This window comes from Talpa europaea, assembly GCF_964194135.1.
Source record: "Talpa europaea genome assembly, chromosome: 9".
In the NCBI taxonomy this organism is placed as follows: domain Eukaryota; kingdom Metazoa; phylum Chordata; class Mammalia; order Eulipotyphla; family Talpidae; genus Talpa; species Talpa europaea.
The window spans coordinates 95,203,206-95,227,760 of NC_140076.1; the positions used below are offsets into that span (position 1 = coordinate 95,203,206).

The 24,555-nt window shown below is 41.0% G+C and overlaps 1 pseudogene across 1 annotated transcript; it reads right to left on the reverse strand.

The window, feature by feature from the left end:
- Positions 1 to 552: 552 nt before the first annotated feature.
- LOC311176789 (proteasome subunit alpha type-3-like) lies at positions 553 to 23,963 on the reverse strand (annotated as a pseudogene). The gene is made up of 4 exons: positions 23,947 to 23,963; positions 21,673 to 21,915; positions 11,857 to 11,920; positions 553 to 1,104 (listed from the first exon to the last, which is right to left on the reverse strand). The product of its transcript is annotated as a proteasome subunit alpha type-3-like (transcript).
- Positions 23,964 to 24,555: the final 592 nt, after the last annotated feature.

Sequence of the window (24,555 nt, forward strand, 5' to 3'; positions counted from 1 at the left end):
CACTCTGCCTGTTCTGTTCCCCGCTCTGTCTCTGGTGAATCCTCTCACCCTCCTGTGCGTCTGGCCTGTCCCCGGCTCTTGTATTAAAAAAAAAATTTTTTTTTAAAGTAGATGCTGAAGTAAATGTTATTTTTGGTCCTTTCTTTTACTTACCATCAAAATTTCTTAGTCTATTTCTCTGCTTCTTCCCTTATATCTTTTGCAACAATTTCATGTTCTTTGCTTACTTAATTCACAAATCCAGTTGAACTCTAATTTAAAATCTTTTTTTAAATTATTTGATTTATTTATGCACACAAGAGCTGGGGTGTAGGGGTGGGTAAGAGGATTCACAAGACACAGAGTGAGGAGCAGAACAGGCAGATCTTCTGAAATACACTGCTGAGGGGAGCAGCAAATAAGGCAGGAGAGATCTGCTCTGCCATGTGGGTCACCTCCCTGGCTGGGGATCGAACTCATGCTGCAGTAGCTGCCGATAGCTTCATAGTGCTGAGACTTAACCCCTTGAACCACCAGGGAGGCCATAGTTCAAAATCTTTATCTCTAAATTCATCATGAATTGTACAAATAAATTATTTTTATAACTTCTTTAGAAGCATCCTAGCAGATCATTTCTTTCTTCCGAAGCTTTCTACGTCTGTCTTTGCATCTTGTCTTGCTTTGTCAATGGCATAGCCCCAGTAACCATATGAAACAACAGAGGGGTCAGTCATGTAAAATTATGCACCTTCATTCACACTGTAGAACCTGACATGAAATTTTAGTGGAATGTTATAGCCAAAGTCAGCTCTAAAGTTGGAAGCTTCTTCTCTTGCAATATCTGCTAAAGAACAAGCATCTGCCAACAAACCTGCTACTGCCATTCCAACACGCTGATCAATGTTAAAAAGTTGTTTGTTGGAATCCTCTTCGCAGAGTTTAAAAAGGATTAATTTTTCTACCCCAAGACAATGTCATTTTTACATTTGATTCCAGTAACTACTATTTCCACAAACCTCATAGTATATTCAACTTGAAATCTCTTCCATCAGGGGCAAATGTAGAGGCTGACAGCTCATACCTAGTGCCAACTAAGCTCACAATGCTAATTGATGTATAGGTCTTCTGCAAGTAAATTAAAGTTTTTTTTTAATGTAATCAAATATAGTAATCTTTTTCCTTACTGCTTCCAAATAGGAACTTTTTCTCTAGTCCCAGATTACAGAGAAATTAACTAATTTTCTTTTTAATTTAAAAGCTTGGGCCTCCCCGGTGGCGCAGCGGTTGAGCGCTGGGTTGCGAAGCGGCCTGCAGCCTCTGCAGGTTCGATCCCCGGCTGCTCCCCGGCCACCAGAGGAGGGTCCCACATGGCGCGCAGACCTCTCCTGCCGCCCACTGCTCCCCTCAGCAGTGTACTTCGGTCCTTCTGCCTGCTCTGCTCCCCGCTCTGGCTCTGGTGAATTCTCTCACCCTCCCATACTTCTGACTGTACCAGTGCTTATATAAATAAATAAAATAAATATTTAAAAATAAATAAATAAAATAAAATAAAAGCTCTAATCCCATTACAATTCATTCTGGTAAATAGTACAAAGAGTGGGTTCAATTGTATTTTTTTCCATATGGTCATTTACTTCTTCCATCATCATTTTTAAAAAAAATGCACATTCTATCCACTGATTCGAAGAGCTGTCTTTATAATTTTGCTTAATTTCTTCTTCATTTGGGTCTACTTCGGGATTTATTGTGATTTCTATAGTATACAATTAGTCTACCTTCCTATGTGCTAACACTACATTTTTTAAAATTATGAATGATTTGTAATGTGTTCTTATATCTGGTAGTGCTAGCCCCCTTTCTTATTTCTTCTCTTTTAGATTTTTCTGGTTACTATGTTTATTATTGCAAATTAACATTATGTAAATATCTAGTTTGAGTAAAAAAGAAATTTCATTATTAATGGACTTAAATTAACTTTACTCAACAACTTAAACTAACATTTTTATGAAGTGAGTTTTCCTAAGAACAGTTTGTCTCTTCATTTGTTCAGGTTTATTTTTGTATCTTTCAATAGTATTTTATGGTTTGCCTTGTAGAAATTTTGGATATTTCTTGTTCATACCAAGGTATTCTTGTTTCTCTCTCTCTCTCTCTCTCTCTCTCTCTCTCTCTCTCTCTCTCTCTCTCTCTTTTTGTAAATGGGATCTTCTATTATATCTTTGAATTGGTTTTTATTTGTAACAAAAAAATCTAGTGAATTTTCTATGCTAACTTTATGACCTGATCTTTCACTGAATTCTTTTCTTATTTATTGTGATATCTTCATTAGAGAGTAACAGTTTTAGATTTGTTATATCAAAACAAACACATGATTCTACCTTCAAGATATAAACAGAAAATAAATGTCTTCTTTACTTTGCTGTCCTGTACCAATAAATACTAAGCCATCTTTTTTTTTTTAATAGAGGCATGCTTTATTTATTTATTCATTTGTTTGTTTTGTTTATACATGCACTGGGTTCAGTCAGAAGCGCGCGAGGGTGAGAGAATTCACCAGAGCCAGAGCGGGGAGCAGAGCAGGCAGAAGGACCGAAGTACACTGCTGAGGGGAGCAGCGGGCGGCAGGAGAGGTCTGCGCGCCATGCGGGGCCCTCCTCCGGTGGCCGGGGAGCAGCCGGGGATCGAACCGGCGCTGCAGAGGCTGCTGGCAGCTTCGCAACCCAGCGCTCAACCACTGCGCCACCGGGGAGGTCCATCATCTTTATGTTTCAGACTACTTCTACTTGAGAGACAAGCAATGTAGGTAAGGGGACAAAGTAGGAGAAGAAGGAAGAGATCGGAGTCATTTATGAGGTTTGAGTGTTCTGGTTCGCATCTGTTGTTATTCCTTGATGTTCCCATGTGGATCTCAGTCTCTGAAATCCTAATGGCAGGTTAGAGGGTGAAAGCACCCTTTAATATATGCCCTTTTTCACAGTGATAACAGATTAACTAGAAATTTGAAGTTTCCAAGGAACTTGATTCCAAGGCATAAACTTTCCTTTGCCAGCTTATATTTCTAAATATATATTACCTGATTCTCAACACAAACTGCTTCTTCCAACAGGACAGGCTTACTCAGTATTCCCTGCACACTCCTTAGTGGTGTGCACCTTGCTTGCCATCTGTCACCCTAACACTTTGGTCACCTTTGAGGTAAGGACTCACCCTCTCCATATACTAACTTCACTTTCCTCTTCCATTCTTCCTATACAACTTTTTTTTTAAGATTTATTTATTTATGCATATAAGAACTGGGGTACAGGTCAGAGGTGTGGGGGATGAGAGTGGGAAACAGAACAGGCAGATTGACTGAAATAAACAGCTGAGGAGAGTAGCAGGTGAGTCAGGAGAGGTCTGCTGCGCCATGTGGGTCACCTCCCTGGCCTGGGATCTAACTCGCTCTGCAGTGGCCGTGGATTGCTTCATAGTGCTGCGTCTTAACCCCTTGCGCCACCAGGATGGTCCTGTATTGCAATTTTTATTTGCACTTTCCTTCACTTAGTATGAGGTTAGGATTCCTGACACATAATAAGGACTAAATTAACCTTTGTTAGAGAAAGGAAAAAGGAAGAAAAGAGGGATTTGTGTTTGTTCTTGATCATACTGTGTATTTTTATATCTCTACATCTGGTGCTGATGTTGAAGTTCAACTTCAGTCTGCCTCAGAAGACTCCTTTGAATTTTAAGTAATTAGGTTTATATTCTATGCTATAAAATTCTGTCTTTATCTCCAAATATACTAATTAACTAAAGTTTTTTTTCTTCTACTTCAAACTAATAAATATGATTTGCTGCATATTTTAAAAATTGCATTACCCTTTTTTTTAAAAAAAAGATTATCAGGCCTCCCCGGTGGCGCAGCGGTTGAGCGCTTGGCTGCGAAGCTGCCCGCAGCCTCTGCAGCGCTGGATCGATCCCCGGCCACCAGTGAGGGTCCCACATGGCTCGACAGACCTCTGCCACGCCCGCTGCTCCCCTCAGCAGTGTGTTTCCTCAGTCTGCCTGCTCTGCTCCCTGCTCTGGCTCTGGTGAATTCTCTCACCCTCCCGCGCTTCTGACTGTACCCAGTGCTTATATAAATAAATAAATAAATATTTAAAAAAAAAAAAAGATAATCAGTTTTATTTGTGTGGTAGTGACCAGAAATTCATGAGGTGGTGAAAGCCTTGCTCTTGTGAAAAACAAAAACAAAAATCCATGTTGTGATACCTCTTCTTTTGTGGTCTTCATGAATATTTGGTTTTTCACAAAAAAATGTAGCTCTGATGTGAAGTAAAATAGTTATGCTGAGTTATCCAAATAATCGTCCATTGAAAAGTTCTACAGAAACAGTAATGAAATTTTACTCACTAACTGTTGGGAGCCTGCTGCCCTGCAGAGAGCTAGAGTTTTTGGAGAAGTCCTGTTTGCTCTGCATAAGGAGTTCCAGGATGTTAGAAGTTCTGCAAACAGAACTTCTTAGCAGAATTGACTCCTGTTCTCTGAGGATGTGCTGACTTCTGCACATGTTCCCTACTAACCAGGAAAACTTGTTTTCAGCAGTAACTTATTAATCTGTATAAGCAAAAACACAGTTGCATGCTATTTTCTTGTTCTTTTGTTCATATCTTTAATAAAAGCTTGGGCTGGGAGAGTGAAAGGCAGAGCTGCTCTCGATGGCTCTCCCCTGTCTCCCCCCCTGCATATCCATTTAGACTTTGAGTCTTCAAGTCTTGTCTTTGTTAATGGCAGAGAACTTCATCTGCTGTCTGGTTGGCGACAACTAGCTTTACTTTTTTTGGGTTATTTGAGACTCAATTTCCTTTGATGATATTTTGAAAATAGTATTACCAGTCTTTGTGTATTTCAACAGATCTTATAATTCTGTTTATGTTTTATTTTGATTATATATTAAGTTGAATGCTTGTTGTTGACTTAACAAGCAATTCATTACTCTCAATACTAAAATCCTATTCACATTAAATTATAAACAGCAAAGTTTCTTGCAGATAACCAACCACAATAATGTTTTCACTTAGTTCAACAAATCTTGTAAGTCAGTTTTTCTCAAAGTTTGATTATCATGGCACAACATGAAACAAGGCAGAGAGGTAAGTAAAAACACAGCATATTCAACTGATGTGCCTGAAATGGAAAGTGGAAGAGGGATAGAAAATGGTAGACATAGGCCTCTTGGGTGGCGCAGCAGTTTGAGCACCGTTTTGTGAAGCTGTCCGCAGAATCTGCAGAGCAGATTCGATTCCCAGCCGGCCAGGGAGAAACCCACATGGCGCAGCAGACTTCTCCTGCCTTGCCTGCTGCTCCCCTCAGCCTTGTCTTCAGTCCGCCTGCCTGTTCTGCTCCCGCTCTGTCTCTGGTGAATTCTCTTACACTCCAGCACCTCTGACTGTACCCCAGTTCTTGTATAAATAAATAAATCTTTAGGAAAAAAAAAAGAAAGAAAATGGTAGACATAAGGGGCTCCCCAGGTAGCCTAGGGGTTAAGTACCAGTGCTATCACCTCTGTGGCCTAAGTTCGAACCCCAGCCAAGGAGCTAACCCAGTTATGGCATAGCAGATGTTTTCTGTCTCACCCGCTGCTCCCCTTTGCAGTGTATTTCAGTAGATCTACCTGTTTTGCTCCGCACTCTGTCTCTGGTGAACACACACACACACCCGCACATCTGGCCTGTACCCCAGTTCTTCTATGCAAAAATAAATAAAATCTTTTTTTAAAAAAAGAAAGAGCATGGTAGACAGAGTGAAGAAGGGAACACAGGGAGAGGAGGTATTTTTAGTGGCAGAAGGGAAGAAAATAAATGATGGATGATAAAAATAATGATTGAAGGTATGAAAGTGGATTTACTAATTTGGGAAAAATAGACTAAAGAATAAAAAAGAAAAAGACTAAGGAAGGAGTGCTGTCGTTATTAATTAAGGACACAGCAGAGGAAGAGGAATCAATAGACATGAGCCCTTTAGTTTTCACCAGCATTAACATGCCCTATAGGTGTGGCACATTTGTTAAAATTGATGAACCATTGGGCCTCCCCGGTGGCGCAGTGGTTGAGCGCTGGGTTGCGAGACTGCCCACAGCCTCTGCAGCACTGGTTCGATCCCCGGCTGCTGGGGAAGGGTCCCACATGGCGCACAGACCTCTCCTGCTGCCCACTGCTCCCCTCAGCAGTGTACTTCGTCAGTCTGCCTGTTCTGCTCTCCGCTCTGGCTTTGGTGAATTCTCTCACCCTCCCGTGCTTCTGACTGTACCCAGTGCTTGTATAAATAAATAAATAAATCTTAAATTAAAAAATAAATAAATAAATAAAATTGATGAACCATTATTGACACACTATTATTTACTGAAGTCTATAATTTGCATTAGGATTCATTCTTTGTGTTGTATATATTATGTTTTTTTTTTTTAATAGAGGCATGTTTTTATTTATTTATTTGTTTGTTTTGTTTGTTTGTTTATACATGCACTGGGTACAGTCAGAAGCGCGGGAGGGTGAGAGAATTCACCAGAGCCAGAGCGGGGAGCAGAGCAGGCAGAAGGACCGAAGTACACTGCTGAGGGGAGCAGCGGGCGGCAGGAGAGGTCTGCGCGCCATGTGGGACCCTCCTCCGGTGGCCGAGGAGCAGCCGGGGATCTAACCGGTGCCAAAGAGGCCGCGGGCAGCTTCGCAACCCAGCGCTCAACCGCTGCGCCACCGGGGAGGCCCTATATATTATGTTTTTGATGTTCTTCCTCAGTTTACAAATATAACTAAATATAAGGAGTTTACCTTTTATTCATCTTTATGGTGATATTTTGTAATTAGTCATATTGTAAGCTTCTTTTAAAATTAACAAATCTTTTCTTGAGAATGGGAATTAAAGATCTATTTCCCTTCATCTTTACTTCTAGCATCTGGAAGCTATTTATCAGTAATCTCCAAAATTAGTACCAGAAAATATAAAAAATATATTTATGACACTTCCACTATTTTATACTTCCAATTTACATGAAACATGGATGCCTCATTTCTTTCTTCCTCTTAAAAGATGCATTTTTAATTAATTAATTAATTTAATTTATTTATTTTTATACAAGAACTGGGGTACAGGCCAGATGTGTGGGAGGGTGAGAGGATTCACTGGAGACAGAGCAGGGAACAGAACAGGCAGAAATACACTGCTGAGGGGAGCAGTGGGCGAGACAGGAGAGGTCTGCTCATCATGTGGGATTCTCGCGGGCTGGCCAGGATCGAACCAGCGCTGCAGAGGCTGCGGACAGCTTTACAGTGCGGTGCTCAACTGCCTGCACCACCAGGGACGCCCTAAAAGATGCATTTTTTTAGGGCCTCCCTGGTGGCGCAAAGGGTTAAGCACCTCTCTATGGGGCAGTCTGCAGTCTCTGCAGCATGAGTTCGATCCTGGGCCGGCCAGGGAGAAACCCACATGGTGCAGCAGACCTCTCCTGTCTCGCCTGCTGCTCCCCTCAGCAGTGAATTTCAGTCAGTCTGCCTGTTCTGCTCCCCACTCTGTCTCTGTCCTCTCACCCGCCCGCATCTCTGGCCTGTGCCCCAGCTCTTGTTTGCATAAATAAATAAATCTTTAAAAAAATAAAAGATATATTTTTAAAAAAGATTTGTTTTATTTATGTTTACAAGAACTGGGGTACAGGTCAGAGGTGTGGAGGGTGAGAGGATTCACCAGAGACAGAGCGGGGAACTGAGCAGGCAGATTGGGGGCCTCCGCGGTGGCGTAGTGGGTTAAGGCACAACCTATGAAGCTGTCCGCAGCCACTGCAGCTCGAGTTTGATCACCGGCCAGGGAGCTACCTACATGGCGCAGCAGACCTCTCCTGACTCGCCCACTGCTCCCCTCAGTAATGTATTTCAGTAGATCCGCCTGTTCTGTTCTCTGCTTTGTCTCTGGTAAATCTTCTCACCCCCCACAACTCTGGCCTGTACCCCAGTTCTTGAATGTATAAATAAATAAATCTTTAAAAAAAAAAAAAAGAACAGGAAGATTGACTGAAGTACGCTGCTGAGGGGAGAAACGGGCGAGTTAGGAGAGGTCTGATGCATCATGTGGGTAGCTCCCTGGTAGGGGATCAAACTCGTACCGCAGTGGCTGTGGATAGCTTCATAGGTTGCGTCTTAACCCCTTGCGCCACCAGGGAGGCTGATAAAAGATGCATTTTGTATGGTCCTGTGGACACCAAAATATTAGTGGTATTTATGTAGTTTATGAGAAATTTTAAATTTTGTTACTTTGTGTTATGTACTTTTCTATATTTTTCAAGAAATAATCAATGTCTTATCATTGGAAAAATACGTATTTGAGAAAACTATTGGCTTGTACATTTTTTTTATTTTTGTGAAAAGCCAGGCGGAAAAATTTAATATCATATTACAGTGAGATATGTTTTATGTTTTCAGAGGACTATTCTAAGAACTTTTATGGAAGTCCTTAGAAATAAAAGGAAAATTAAGTTTAAAGCAACAGTTATGTCATGACTGAACAATTTACTTCCAAGGTTACAATGCAGTAGCCTTAAACAGTGGGACTTGTCCATAAAAGTACCAAATATTCTGAATGTATAGAAGCCTTCAACTGTAAACTGATGGACTTTCATGGTCTAAAAGCAATTGAGGGTTTTTACCTTAAGTAATAATTTCTCATGTTACAGCAATTGAGATTGTGAAAAATGTATAGGATAGATTGTGTTTCACTCTCTTTATTTGCACACCTTGTTGAAGGTAGGTTAATACTGTGGGAATCCTTATTCCATTCACAATTCTGAATATATACTTGTGGTCTTTATACATCTAGAGGTTATGTGATCACTCTTGACATCATCTGTACATGGATATTTGTAACCTGATGATATATTATTGTTTTGACATTATACACTATAGTTAATTCAAACAGAAGTAAATAAAACTATTAGTGCTCTAAAACAAAATTCAACCCAATAATGTTCACATTATTGTGAAATTTAATATACTCATCACCTACACTGAGTTCACAATGTAGTCGGAGTGAAAGGGAAAGTAATAATGAGATATATAGGTAGAAATTATCATCATCCACTGGAAAAAAATTACACACACCTAGTTAATACCTATTCATCTTTGAGATCATATTTCTAATATCTCTTTCTTAGGGAAAACTTCTCTAACCCTCAAGATTAAGTATAAGCTCTCATAGCCCTATGAAGCTTTCACTCAGGGCTGTGTGTAATTATACATTTATTTGTGTCACTATTTCATTTGTGTCTGCTGTCCCTATATCACTACACACTACATTGTAAACACCAGGAAAGCAAAACCCCCAGTTCTTAGTGCTGACATGTAATACCTCTCAATTCTGTTTTTTTAATAACAAATTTGAACTTCTAGAACAGTTTTATGATTACAGGAAAATTAAATTGTACAGCATGGTCACATAATTCCTCTCTCCTTGGGCAACCCGTTCTCCAGATTTCCCCTATTATGTTTCTGTAGTGTGGTACATCTGCTACAATTAATGAACCAATATTGAAGCATTGTTATTAACTGAACTCCATAGTTTACATTAAGGTTCATTGTGTTGTATAGTCTTACAGGTTTTCACAAATGCATAATGTCATGATCCACTATTATGCTGTCATACAGAAGAGTTTTGTCATTTTGGAAACATCCTTTGTACACCTTCTATCCATTCCTCCCTTCTTCCTCCCTAACCCTTGGTGACCATTGATGTTTTTACCCTCTCTAATTTTGGCTTTTCCAGAATATCATACTGTTGAACCCATACAGTATGTAGCTTTTTCAGGTTGATTTCTTTCATATATATATTTTCAATGAAAGTCCTTTACCAGATTTGTGTTTTTCAAATATTTCTCCCACTTCCTTAATTTTCTTTTCATTCTCTTTATGGTATCTTTATCAGAATGAAGTTAATTTTCAGAATATTCAGCTTATCAACTCCTAAATTCACGAAGCATGATTTTGGTATTGCATTTCAAATAGCTAAACCCAAGACACACAGGATTTTCTCCTATGTTATCTTTTGGAAGTTTTATAGTTTTGAATTTTATGTTGTGTTTATACTCAGTAATATTTGTTAAGTCAATGCATGAAATCTAGTGGTAATAGAAATGAAACAGTTGAGCTTGTGTGGGAAAAGAATTACTAGTTCTATAGATTTTTAAGGAATCAGCATAAAAAGAATGCTTAACGAACTCATCTAGAGAAAAAAGTTGCCAGTTAAGATATCTTTAAGCAGCCAGCTTATCAGAAAGTCAGGATTCACTGTAGACCAAGGACAAAAAGATCAGAAGGGGCCTCCCCGGTGGCGCAGCGGTTGAGCGCTGGGTTGCGAAGCTGCCCGCAGCCTCTGCGGCGCTGTTTCGATCCCCGGCTGCTCCCCGGCCACCGGAGGAGGGTCCCACATGGCGCGCAGACCTCTCCTGCCGCCCGCTGTTCCCCTCTGCAGTGTACTTGGTCCTTCTGCCTGTTCTGCTCCCTGCTCTGGCTCTGGTGAATTCTCTCACCCTCCCACACTTCTGACTGTACCCAGTGCATGTATAAACAAAAAAACAAACAAATAAATAAATAAAAAAAACATGCCTCTATTAAAAAAAAAAAAAAAAAAGGTCAGAAGGGAGACATAGGAATCTGTTTTAGTGATCAGAGTATCACGAAAAACAGTCCAGTACCCTGGAGAGCTCCACCAAAGAATTTATGTTTTTGTAGTTTGGACGTTTTGAGTTTTGTAACATCTGAATGTTCTCATAGTTCACATAACCAGACATCTATGTCACTGCCCCATATGCTTTTTAAATAACATTCCAAATATTACAAGAGTGGAAAATTAGGAAATATAGAGGGACACGAAGAAGGAAAATTTTTATCATATTGAGATAACCATTCTGAACAACATTCATTTTTTTTAAAGATTTATTTATTTATTCATATAAGAACTAGGGTACAGGCCAGAGGTGCGGGGACTGAGAGAATTCACCAGAGACAGTGGGAAGCAGAACAGGAAGACTGACTGAAATACACCCGAGGCAAGCAGCTGGCAAGACAAAAGAGGTCTGCTGCACCATGTGGGTAGCTTCCTGGCCGGGGATCAAACTCGTGCTGCAGTGACTGCGGATAGTTTCATAGTGCTGACACTTAACCCCTTGCACCACCAGGGAGGCCAGAACATTCATTATTATTGGATGATATTGATGAAACAAGAACCCCAAGTGGATCCTTTTTGTTCATTGCTGTATTCTTTTGTGGACAATCCTTTAAAAACTCCAGTTTCTATATGTATATTTTGTAAAATTAAATCTGAATATCTAAGATTATAAAATTAAATATTTTCTGCCTCCATTATAATTTCTATTTTGCCAAGGCCTTGTCCCTAGCACAGGAATTGAGGAGAAGTGCATTAATGAGGAAACTGAACTGCAATACCAAGGCTTGTATTTGTGTAGCTTCCCATTTAATGCCAGTCTTCTTTCTTGAGTCCCAGATGCTATTCCAGCTGCCGGTTGGACATACTCAATTTAATATCCCACGGGTGCTTAAACTCAGGAACTAATTTCGTTAGTTTTCCCCTCAAACTGTTTTACTTTCTTTCTTGATTATATTCAAAGCCAGCCACCTCTCATCTTTGTTAAAATGAATCAAGGAAGAAAGAAAGAAGGAAGAAGGAACAAAGAAACATAGTCATCATCTGTCATCTCACTCAAGACATCAACCTCAAAGGTTATTCTTAAATCAATTCATTTTCACATATTTCTTCCAATGACTGACAAGTTTTGTTGCTCCTTTTAACTGTCTAGAGTCTCTTCTCTCTTCTCTGCATGAACCTTCATCCATTACTCACCTGGACAGCTGCAGTGTCTTCTTTATTTGCATTATTTCCCCTTTTGAGTCCAATTTCCACACCACTACCAAAGAGATGTTTCTAAATAATGAGTTTATGTCAAATCCTCTGATAATTATCTTATTTTTATTAAGTTAGTGGTTAAAGAGTGGTCTTTAGAGTTAAAAAAAAATTGGATTCAAATCTGTGTTTGCTGTGGTGTGATCCAGAGTATCTCAGTTGCTTTATATCAAATAGGAATTAGTAATATTCTTCGTAGAATTGTTGGGAAGATTAAATAGAATAACATGCTTTCCACACATTTTGACAGAGGATAAATAATAAATGTTATTATCACTATTATTATTGTTATTATTATAGAAGTTAAAACTTCGTTTCATGTTAGTAGACTCAAAGCATTTTGTCAGCCCAGAATAACACTTTCTGGGTAAACAACTTCAACTCCAATTATCTGCTTCTTTTTTTTTTTTTTTAAGATTTATTTATTTATTTATACAAGCACTGGGTACAGTCAGAAGCACGGAAGGGTGAGAGAATTCACCGGAGTCAGAGCGGAGAGCAGAGCAGGCAGACTGATGAAGTACACTGCTGAGGGGAGCAGGCGCGCCATGTGGGACCCTCACCTGGTGGCCGCGGATCAAACTGGCAATGCAGAGGCTGCGGGCAGCTTCGCAAGCCAGCGCTCAACCGCTGCGCCACCGGGGGAGGCCCCAATTATCTGCTTCTTATTATAACTAATAAAAGACTCAATCTCTTTGGCTTCAGAGAATGGCATTGATCAATTTTGTCGAATATAATGTCTCATCTTACCTATGATACCTGATCCAGGTTGGGTATATGACTCAAATCTAACCTAACCCATAAGAATACGCCTTGGGGGCCTCCCTGGTGGCTCAGGCAGTTGAGTGCCGCACTGTGAAGCTGTCCGCAGCCTCTGCAGCTAGAGTTTGATCCCGGCCAGCCGGCGAGTCTGCCTGTTCTGTTCCCTGCTCTGTCTCTGGTGAATCCTCTCACCCCCTGAACCTTTGGCCTGTGCCCCGGTTCTTGTATAAATAAATAAATCTTAAAAAAAAAAAAGAATATGACTTGGGATTTTTTTAAAAAAGGTTTATTCATTTATGCATACAAGAACTGGGGTACAGGCCAAAGGTTCAAGGGGTGAGAGGATTCACCAGAGACAGAATGGGGAGCAGAACAGGAGGATTGACTGAAATATACTGGTGGGGGGAGCAGTGGGCAACACAGGAGAGGTCCTCTGTGCCATGTGTGTTACCTCCCCTGCCAGGGATTGAACTCGTGTTGTAGTGGCTGCGTTTAGCTTCATAGTGCTGACATTTAACCTCTGCACCACCTGGGAGGCCCTTGGGATTCTTTTTGAGAGACTGGAACTTCAAGCTGTGGAGTGGAGATGGGGCGTAAAGACTTAAATTCCCCTTTCTTAATAGGTTTCTATAGTAAAATGTAGAGTCTCCACTAAATAAAACACCATTCATCTAAGAGCAGAAACAAGACAAAGTGCATGTGTATGTATTTGTGTGTGTGTGTGTGTGTGTGTGTGTGTGTGAGAGAGAGAGAGAGAGAGAGAGAGAGAGAGAGAGAGAGAGAGGCAGGCAGACAGAAAATCCTGCTGTCTTTCTGGCAAGGGTTCTTTCCTCCCAAGGCTTATTCAGGTTGCAATCATGACCCTTGCAATAAAAAAATAGTTTTGACTAATGTCATTGTCATATGGTGTTTATCACAATAAGATCCAATCATTGTTCTGTCTTTATTTTTATTCTTTATGCTAGGTTCCACTAAATTTGTTTTCATTCCTCATCATGCATTTTCATATCTCTACACATTTGTGTTGTATCTTTAAGTCCTTATTATGCCATTGCACCCAGATTCAATTTTTTTAAGTTTTATTTATTTATGCATACAAGAACTGGGGTACAGGCCAGAGGTGTGTGTGGGGGGTGAGAGGATTCACCAGAGACAGAGTGGGGAACAGAACAGGCAGACTGACTGAAATACACTGCTGAAGGGAGCACAGGGTGAGACAGTAAAGGTCTGCTGCACCATGTGGGTCAGCACCCTGGCCGGGGATTGAACTTGTGCGGCAGCTAGATTCATAGTGCTGCCACTTAACCCCTTGTGCCACCAGGGACGGTCCAATAAAGGGTTTTTATTTTTTTAATTTTTAAAAAATATTTATTTATTTTATACAAGAACTGGGGTACAGGCCAGATGTGGGAAAGGGTGAGAGGATTCAGCAAAGCCAGAGCGGGTAACAGAACAGGCAGACTGACGAAATACACTGCTGAGGGGAGCAGCGGGCAAGGTAGGAGAGGTCTGCCACGCCATGTGGAACCCTCACTGGCCGGCCGGGATCGAACCGGCGCTGCAGAGGCTACGGACAGCTTCACAGTGTGGCGCTCAACCACCTGTGCCACAGGGGAGGCTCCAATAAAGGGTTTTTAATCATAATATTTCATTTATTCCATATGATAAAGGTTTAGTGTCGATATTCTTATCCTCCCCATTGAATCCACAATGAGGCTTAAGCAGTGAGAGTTTAGGAAACTCGCCTAAGATTACTCAGCTAATAAAGTGACAGAGCCTGGAGGGCAACTGAGGTTTTCTTTTCAGCAGGGTTCCAGCCTCTGTTACTCTCTCACCTGTGCTGCTTCTCTTACCTTGTCCTCATCTTTGAATGCTGAGAAGACAATTTAGCAGTATGAAGCAGAAAAGGCAAGTTTTATCTTGAAAATTACCACTGAATAATTTCTCCTCTTTTTCTTATCTCCTCCTCTCCTCCCCCCCCCCCTTTTTGGTAATTTATCTTTCAAGTTTATGTCATAAGATGGATATCTTATGACACTGAGTGATTTGTTTTGACTGTACACACCCTTTTCAATCACTCACCTTGAATTTTTGACTGCCAAGACAACATTAATATGACTTGATGGCAGCACATGCAAATTCTTCTGGGTTTGGGGTAAGGGGGAGATGATTCAACAAGACAGAGGAAGGTACATGTGTTATAGCATCCAAGCTCAGGGGAAATTGTGCACACTGCAGGAGGTTGCTGAGAACCTATGGAGCACTTTGGAATCAGTAAAAAAAAAAAAAGTGCTTTATAATGAATGTCTCTTCAGCATCCTCCTTTGACAAAGCTTAATATTCTGCCAACTGGTGAAGGAAAACTATTTTTTTAAGATTTATTTATTCATACATGCAAGAACTGGGGTACAGGCCACAGGTGTGAGGGGTGAGAGGATTCACCAGAGACAGAGAGGGGAGCAGAACAGGCGGATTGACTGCAATACACTGCTGAGGGGATCAGCGGGCACTACAGGAGAGGTCTGCTGTGCCATGTGGGTAGCAACCTGACCTGCCAGGGATGGAACTGGTGCTGCAATGGCTGTGGATTGCTTCATAGGTTGCATCTTAACCCCTTGTGCCACCAGGGAGGCCCAGGAAACTATTTAAAAGATACATCCATTTTTCACAAAGCAAGGAGTGAAGGGTGAATTTGGAAATGACAGACAATAAATTGCTAATGGGCATCTGTATTTTAAGATGTATTATACAGGGAGTCCAAAGTTACTGTCTACCTATTTTATAACAAAATTACTGTGTTTGAAATAAGTGTTTTTGTTATAAGTGGACATTTAAACTTTGGATAAAATGAGAATTTTAATGAATCTTCTCAATTTGATTATTATGGATATTATGGAAACATTCTTTTTTTTTTTTATGCTTCAGATCTACTTCCCTTTTCAGACCAATGACAGCAAATTCTACAACAATGTTATCATGCCAGGAAGGGCACAGAGCAGGTTTTCAACGATAGGAGCAGGCCGGGTAAAGGAGAGTCCTGGAGCCCTCGGTGGCTTTCCCAGGCTTTTATTGAGCTTTTACATGTAGTGCAGCAACCAAGTACACAGCAGGCAAGGGTGTGGGGGGAAATGAGTGGGGCAGGAGGCCAATAGGCCTCCCTGCCCCAGGCAAGTCTTTGCTTTTTCCTCTTTCTTGGCTCTCTGGCCTTCTCTTTTGTTCTCTCTCTTGCCTCTGCTTCTCCTGGCAAATAGACCAATACTGCAGCCATGGCCCACAAGAGTAAACAACACAACTGAAAATAACAAAAATGCAGGTGCCCCATCAGGCATGCAATCCTAACGGCACAGCCATGGCCCATAAGAGTAAACAACACAACTGCAAATAACAATGTAACAAAATGCAGGTGCCCCCATTAGGCATGCAATCCTAATGGCAGAGGGCAGAAAAAACTGAAAATTATTTACACTACAGATACTTAATGCCTTCTCTGACCTCTCAGATTTGCCTGGATATTTTCATTTCTACCTCTGCACAGTGAACAATGTTAAAGATCTTCTAGCCCTTTCCTATAAAATACTAATAGCTAATAATTGAGACTTTGCAGTTTATAATATTCCTGTGACTTTTTAACATTAAATTTTGAGACATACCTAATGTTTTGAATATTCTCAAATTTACATATTTTTCAATTTTGGTTCTATTATGGCATAACATTCAAAGCTGTTAGAGTTCTGTAACATTAGGTTGTAACAGCCAGAGTAGACTAAAATATGCTTATGTGACAGACAACTCTAAACTACAACTCTAAACACAACAAAAACTTATTTCTTGAATTTAATAGTCACTTGCAAAAAGATGACTGACACTGGGACTCCCTGGTGGTGCAAGAGGTTAAGTCTCAGCACTATGAAGCTATTAGTAGCCGCAGCGAGTTTGATCCCTGGCCAGGGAGCTAACACACATGGCACAGCAGACCGCTCCTGTCTCGCCTGCTGCTCCCCTCAGTGGTGTATTTCAGTCAATCTGCTTGTTCTGCTCCCCACTCTGTCTCTGGTGAATCCTCTCATCCCTCTTCCCCCCTGCACCTCTGGCCTGTACCCCAGTTCTTGTATGCATAAACAAATAAATCTTTTTTTTAAAAAAAGACGACCCATACCTTACAGAGTACACAAAATGCATCATAGCCTTAAAAAATGAGTCCAAGCCTTCAATGCAAGAGTTAAACCTATAAAACATCTAGAAGAAAACATATTTGTGATCTTGAAAGAGGCATATAGCATTTAAGAAGAGATAAATTGGATGTCATCAAAATTTAAAAAAAAATTGTGTTCTTCAACAAGCATCATCAAGAGAATGAAAAGACAAGCTATAGACTGGGAGAAAAATATTTGCAAATCATTTATCTGAGAAAGGATTTGTATTGGGATATATAAAGATCTCTTATAAATTGATGATAAGAAGACAACTGAAGCCTTCCTGGTTGTGCAGGGGTTAAAGTCTCAGCACTATCAAACCATTGCCAGTTACTGCCACATGAGTTTGATTCCTGGCAAGGGAGCTAACCCACATGGCACAGCAGACCTCTCCTGTCTTGCCCGCTGCTCCCCTCAGCAGTGTATTTCAGTAGTTCCTCCTGTTCTGCTTTCCACTCTGTCTCTGGTGAATTCTCTCACCCCTGCACCTCTGGTCTACACCCCAGTTCTTGTATGCATAAATAATTAAAAAAAATCTTTAAAAAAAAATTCAGTCCAAAAAAATGGGTAAAAGATGTGGGTTGATACTTCACCAATGAAGATATAAGAATGACTAATAAGCACACAAAAAGATGCTCACCACTGTTAGCCACTAGGGAAAATGCAAATTGAAAACACAATTAGGGCCTTCCCAGTGGCACAGCGGTTGAGCGCTGGGTTGCGAAGCTGCCCGCAGCCTCTGCAGCGCCGGTTCAATCCCCAGCTGCCGGGCGAGGATCCCACATGGCTCGCAGACCTCTCCTGCCTCCCGCTGCTCCTCTCAGCAGTGTACTTCGGTCCTTCTGCCTCCTCTGCTCCCCACTCTGGCTCTGGTGAATTCTCTCACCCTCCAGCACTTCTGACTGTACCCACTGCTTGTATAAATAAATAAATAAATCTTTTTTTTTTTTTTTTTTTAAAAAGAAAACACAATGAGGGGGCCTCCCTGCTGGCACAAGGGGTTAAGAAAGACTAATCAATACAATGTAAAAATCAAAATCAACTAGCAACTATAAACCAGAGACACACTGGGGGTGGGGTGGTGGGGTGGGGGGGAGAGGAAGGACTAGAGTCAAAATAAGAGGGGCGTGCAATTGTATGGGGAATATAACCATAATGAAAATGCATACATTGTGCAAAGATGAAAAATGATGTAAGAATTTTATATATATATATATATATATATATATATATATATATATATATATAGACCAGCCTATGGGGCTGTCCACAGCCACTGCAGTATGAGTTCCCTCCCTGGCCAGGGAGCTGACCCACATGGTGCAGCAGACCTCTCCTGACTCCCACTGCTTCCATCAGCAGTGTATTCAGCCCATATGCCTGTTCTGATGAATCCTCTGTCTCTGATGAATCCTCTCACCCCCCACACCTCTGGCCTGTACCCCAGTTCTTGATAAATAAATAAATCTTTAAAAAAAGAAAAAAAGAAAACACAATGAGAAACTACATTACTCACACTGAAATCAGTAAAATAAAAAAGACAATAACCTGTGTTAGTGAGGATGTAACTAAACTGGAACTCTCACACCTTAATGACACTTTGGAAAACAGTTTGGTAATATCTTAAAAATATTAACCACAAAATTACCACACAACCCAGCAATTCCACTTCTAGGAATCTATCCAACAAACAGAAAGCTATGTGAGACTTGTACAGAAATGTTCATAGCAGCATTATTCATAATAGCCAGAAATTGGAAACAATTCAATTGTGCACCAACTGGTGCGGAGACAAATAAAACATGGCATATTCATACAATGGAGTACTACTCAGCAACAGAAAAAAAAATGCTGACACATAAACAAGGATGAATCTTGAAAACATTTTGCTGAGGGCAGACCAAAAGATTACATATTGTATGATTCCATTTCCTTCAGTGAAGAAAAATCTATAGAGACAGATTGCTTGGGGATGGGAGTAGAGCAATGATTGATTGTAAATGGGCATAATGAATACTTTGTGGTGTAAATGTTCTCAAACTGGATTGTGGTGAAGGTTACACAATCTAGTCTCTGCTTATTGCTGTCATTTAGAGACCCAAAATGATAGCTGTTCTACCTCAACACTTGTATCCAGGATCACCATAGCAGGGGGTGGGGGAAATGGGTCTTTGCCTCTTAAAAGATTTTCCTAGGAAGACATATACTTCACTTCCTCTTCCATTTTATTGGTCAAAGCAAGTTAATGATCATGCCTAACTTCAAGGGCAGAAGAAGGTATAACTCTACTATGTGTGTCTGGAAGATAGGAGAACCAGAATTTTTGTGAATCACCCTAATAACCAGCACAGAAATAATAACAAGGGTACAGTTTACTGTGACTGAAGTTAGTTTGCTTTGTACATAAAGAGGGACTTGAGGATATTTGTTTCTTTTTTTAAAAAGACTTACTTATTTATACATACAAGAACTGGGGTACAGGCCAGATTTGTGAGGAGTGAGAGGATTCATCAGAGACAGAGTAGGGAACAGAACAGGCAGATTGACTGAAAATACACTGCTGAGGGGACCAGCGGGCAAGTCAGGAGAGGTCTGCTGTGTCATGTGGGTGGCTCCCTGGCTGGGGATCGAACACCTGATGCAGTGGCTGCGGTGAGTTCATAGTTGCGTCTTAACCCCTTGCACCACCAGGGAGGCCCTGATATCTGTTTATTTTTAGTTCAATTCCATCGATATTGCTTAGTTAAACCCAATTAGAAGAGTTGTTTGTACTATACTGAGACTCCATCAGTATACTTGATTCCCTGAGCATCTAGTTTCCTTAAATTAAATTACACTTTTGCACTCATATGCTATATAGAAAAACAATACATTTATTAAAATATTCATATATTTGAATAGACAGGCATCATTGACTTCTCTATAAGGGATTAGATTACTTTAGTGTGGTTAGAGTTCAAAAGTTAAACCAGGGCCTCCCTGGTGGCACAAGGGGTTAAGACTCAACCTATGAAGTTATCCGCAGCTACTGTAGCATGGAGTTTGATCCCCGGCCGGGGAGCTACCAATATGGCACAGCAGACCTCTCCTGACTCACCTGCTGCTCCACTCAGTAGTGTATTTCAGTCAATCTGCCTGTTCTGTTTCCTACTCTGTCTCTGGTGAATCTTTTCAAGGCCCCCCCCCCAACCTCTGGCCTGTACCCCAGTTCTTTTTTTTTTTTTAAGATTTATTTTATTTATTTATACAAGCACTGGGTACAGTCAGAAGTGCGGGAGGGTGAGAGACTTCACCAGAGCCAGAGTTGGGAACAGAACAGGCAGACTGACGAAATACACTGCTGAGGGGAGGTCTTTCGCGCCATGTGGGACCCTTTTCCACGGCCAGGTATCAAACCGGCGTTGCAGAGGCTGCGGGCAACTTCGCAGCCCAGCGCTCAACAGCTGCACCACCAGGGGAGGCCCTGTACCCCACTTCTTGTATGCATTAATCTTAAAAAAAGAAAAATCTATACCAGTTAATGGAAAATAAAGGTAGAGTGTACACCTGCAAAGAATAATTTTCTAATTATTTCTAAAATTGAGATGACGGACTGCGAGGTATTAAATTACTAGATGTTGTTAAGGCTTAGGAGCACTTGATAGAAATGGCGACAACTTGGAACAAATGTTCTCCCCAACTGACAACGCTCTATGTTTATGCTTAACTGTGCAGCAAATATACCTGATTGTGTGGTATTTTTATTCATTTTGGACTGCATTTATTTTAAGTCAAAACTTTCCAAAAGCAGTTAAGATGAACTTAGAATGAACATAGTTATATTCGAAGAAATTGAAATTTGAAAGGCAGCAGGTAGAGTAAAGTCATACTAAGAAGACAGACTTAAAATTTGATTAGGGCTATTAAGAGAAGCAGAAGAGTGGAGATGTATGACTTAAATGAAGATATGTTTTTCCAGAGAGGAAAAAAAATCCATGGTACTAATTATGCCTATGATGTAATATGAGACAAAAATATAAAGTGATTTTTAAAATATTTTGACAAAGTTATAAACAAAGGCACCACACATGGCTACTAAGCGGGGTAGGGGCTGGGGGTGGAGTTGGTCTGTATAAGTGCAAGCCAAAGAGACAAGCACAGTCTCACAGTTTGTCACTTGGGGCCGCGGATGGCAGCAGGGTATCTGCAGGTGAGGGTCTTGCCTCTATGAAAAAGTTCTTTATTCCTAAAATAAGCAACCCTGCACGGGATTATTCTCAGATTTCATCACAATCAGGAAGAATTTGCCAAGTAGATAAACAGAAAAACCTTTCACCCCGAAAGTGGAAAAAGTCCAAAAGCCTTCTAGATAAGCTACTCCTGAAAAGGAAATTGAGGCTGGACAATAAATGCCCAACAAAATTCAATTCTGACATCCAGGGTCGGCTGGGAGAAATTTGATCAGCAGGCCTCAAAGTGAAGACAGAAGAAAAGCGCTTCATCTAAGGTTTTTCTTCACAGAAAGGACATCGGAACGGTGAGAGGTAAGCAGCACTGCCCTATCTCTTAGAGAAAACATATGCAAAGCGAACGCTGGGCACCACACTTTCTTTTATAAGCGAAACCACAGCAGCACAGCCCACGGCCAGGAGCGCTGCGCTCACTATTGTGTTAGCGCCGGCGGCGGAAGGACTTATCTCCCAGCGACGTTAAAGAGTCCTTCTTTGTTCAGCTCTGCTTGGAGACGCAGGAAGCGGTGTTCTTCCGCGCTCGCGGCGCAGGCCCCGCCCCCTCGGGGCTCTGGAGAGCTGCCATTCGGCACCGGAGTGGCTCAGCGCTCCCAGAATGCACCGGGAGTCCGCGGGAAACCAAAATGGCGAAGGGCTGTAGGGAAGTAGGCTGTGTTTGAGGCCGGTGTAAGAACGCTCTCACTCTACCCCCAACCCAGTCCCCAGGACCTCGGTTTGTGCGTGTGTATGTGCGGGGTGCCCGGTGGGGCAGGTGCCCAGTAAGTGCTCGAGCTTGCAGAGGAAGCGCCCACGGGGACGTGATTGGTTGTTTTTTCCTGTATGAAGCGGTTGGCACCACTGAAGTGACCGAATGAGGTGAGAGACCTTGGCCTGGGAGCCGACTCTTCCGGGGGAGGTGGGGGGTGGGGTGGGGAGGAAGAAGAAAGAAAGCAAGTATAAAAGGGAAAGATGGAGGCTCGAGGTGGGGGTGGGCGCTCCTGTGTGTGTTCTGTGGGTGCCGTGTGTGTGTGTGTGTGTGTGTGTGTGTGTGTATTGAAAAGAATAGATAGGAAGGGGCAGCCCACTGGGTGTTGGGGAAAACAGGGGCTGAAGGAACGGTGGGGCATTAGGGAAGTCGGTTGGAGGAACAAGATGAAACATTGAGGCGGGGAAGATGTGTTTGGAGGGACAGGAAGGAACCTGGGGGCGGGAGGCGGTTGGAGGGGCAGGATGAACCTGGTGGCTAGGGGTGGGGAACGGAGGGGAGGAGCCGTTAGGAAATAGGGGCTGAGGGAGATATGGGGAGCAAAGTGAAGGGACTGTCTGGGCCCTTGGGAGCTCAAAGGGAAGGAGCAGCTTGGGCTTGGAGGGTGGTGGAGTTGTATGAAATTGAAGCATGGGTTAGAGTAGAAGGGCAGGGATACTGGGGTAAGGGGGACACTTGAATGAAGTCTGGGAGCAAACCCTGAAAGCTTACGGCAAAGAAGTGCGAGGAAGAGTGTGAAATGGGGGAGGAGTAGCTCGTATTTTCTACCGAAAATCAGAGGCAGTTCTTGTATCTATTCAGTCTTCCTCATCCCTGCTCAGATGTAGATTTGTAATAATTGGGTTCATTTTTATAACTGAAGTCATTGCGGTTTAAGGGATTTTCATTAATTTGTCAGGATTATTTAATATATTTTGGTAATGCCAGAACTCTTCAACTCTGCGTTTTACAATCTGTGTTCTTGGTTGCTAGCATTTTTCTTTGGAAGCAAATAGAGGGAGCAGATGGATTTAGCAGGGTGGTTTGACTTAGAGTGAGGCTTTATAAACAATGGGAAAAAGGATATGGAATGTTCGCCCATTCTTTAAGACATTTGACTTTGATTAAAGATAGAACCCATTTAATACTAACTTAACGGTGAAAACGTCAGTAGGCCTGTATAACATGAGAGAGCACCATATGAGGTCAGTACTGAACTAGAAATATGTAAATAGTGCCTGATTTAATTTGACTCCAGATAGTCGGTAGCTGTTAACTTTCTCCTTTAGATTGATTCCATGTGACTCTTCGGTATACCTTCCCTGCAGGCTGGTTTCAATTTTCATGTTTGATTCTCTCGAGAATTCCTTTTTTGGGCAGTGAACTGCAAATAAGTGAATTTAAACAGTATTTTATGTGGCTGAAGTAAAATGTACTTACATTTTTAAGTGGCCGTTTCAAAAGTTCAAAGATGCTTTGCATGGTGTCATTTTGAGTAACAGTTTTAGGTACTCAGGAGTTTTGGCATGAAGAGAGTTGATTTAAAATTTCTCAACAAAATGTGTTATATTTTCATTTTGGAATGTTCATACTCTAAGCATTTGCTGTGATAGCTTGAGAGGGAATACAAGGTGAAATTTTGTGGTTTTGAATTTTAGTTTTCTATATTTAAAAATTATGTTTGAATTCTCATTTTTTAATTTGCCCACCTTCAGGATTTTTTTTTTAAGAGCTAAAAATATTCAAGATATTTGAATTAGGAGTGCACCTGTTTCCTGATACTGCATATTTATGTTAATGAGCATTAACGGAAATCTATACCTATCAGGATGAAACACACAATTTTAGAAGTAGAAGTATAGATACCATCTGGTTAAACTTCTGAATGAAACAATATATTTAATCTTTTAAATATTCCTATTGCCTCATTGCTCAGGTAAGGAAAGGGATTTTTATTCTGTATATTTTGCTATGCATCGTGAGTTTTTTGATACCTTGAATTGTAAATCTTTTCATTAGATAGTTGAAAGGATAATCTGCTCTATTCTTATTTCAACATAATTTTTACAGCTGACTTTAGACAACTGGCAGCATGTTGATTGTAACAGATGGGGAAACTTACCTTTGAGGAGTCGACATAACCAGCATCTGTAGCTTAGTGGTTCTGAAAGTAAAATTTAACTATTTTAGTCTAAACTTTCATGAATAATGTTCCTTGGTTGATATTTTTATGTGTTTTGTTTTCTCTGTTGCAATAAAACACTGTATAGCAGCCTTAAATTGCAATGTGGAAATTTCCCTGTGGTTGTTTTTTATGTATTAGGGTATTAGAATGTCCTATAGAACTTTCTGCATTGGTGGTAGTGGTGATATATGTCAGCTCTACAGTATGGTAGCCAATAGCCCATGTGGATGTTGAATACTAGAACTATAACTAGTGAGACTGAGAACTGAACTTATGATTTAGTTTAATTCATTAAAACTAGAATTTAAATGACCATATGTGATTAGTGACTTAAATTGAATAGCAGTGTGAAGGGTTATTGAATCAAGTTGTTAGAAATTGTTACATCCAGTAAAGGGTAGAAACCAAAGAAACCTAAGGGTAAGGAACTAAGAACTAAGGAGATTCAAACTCTGTACATTTTTAAGATCAAGAATTGTTCATGTTTGCCACATACTGTATCTCTGTCATACCTCTGCCTAATGTAATATTACAAAAGATCAAGTT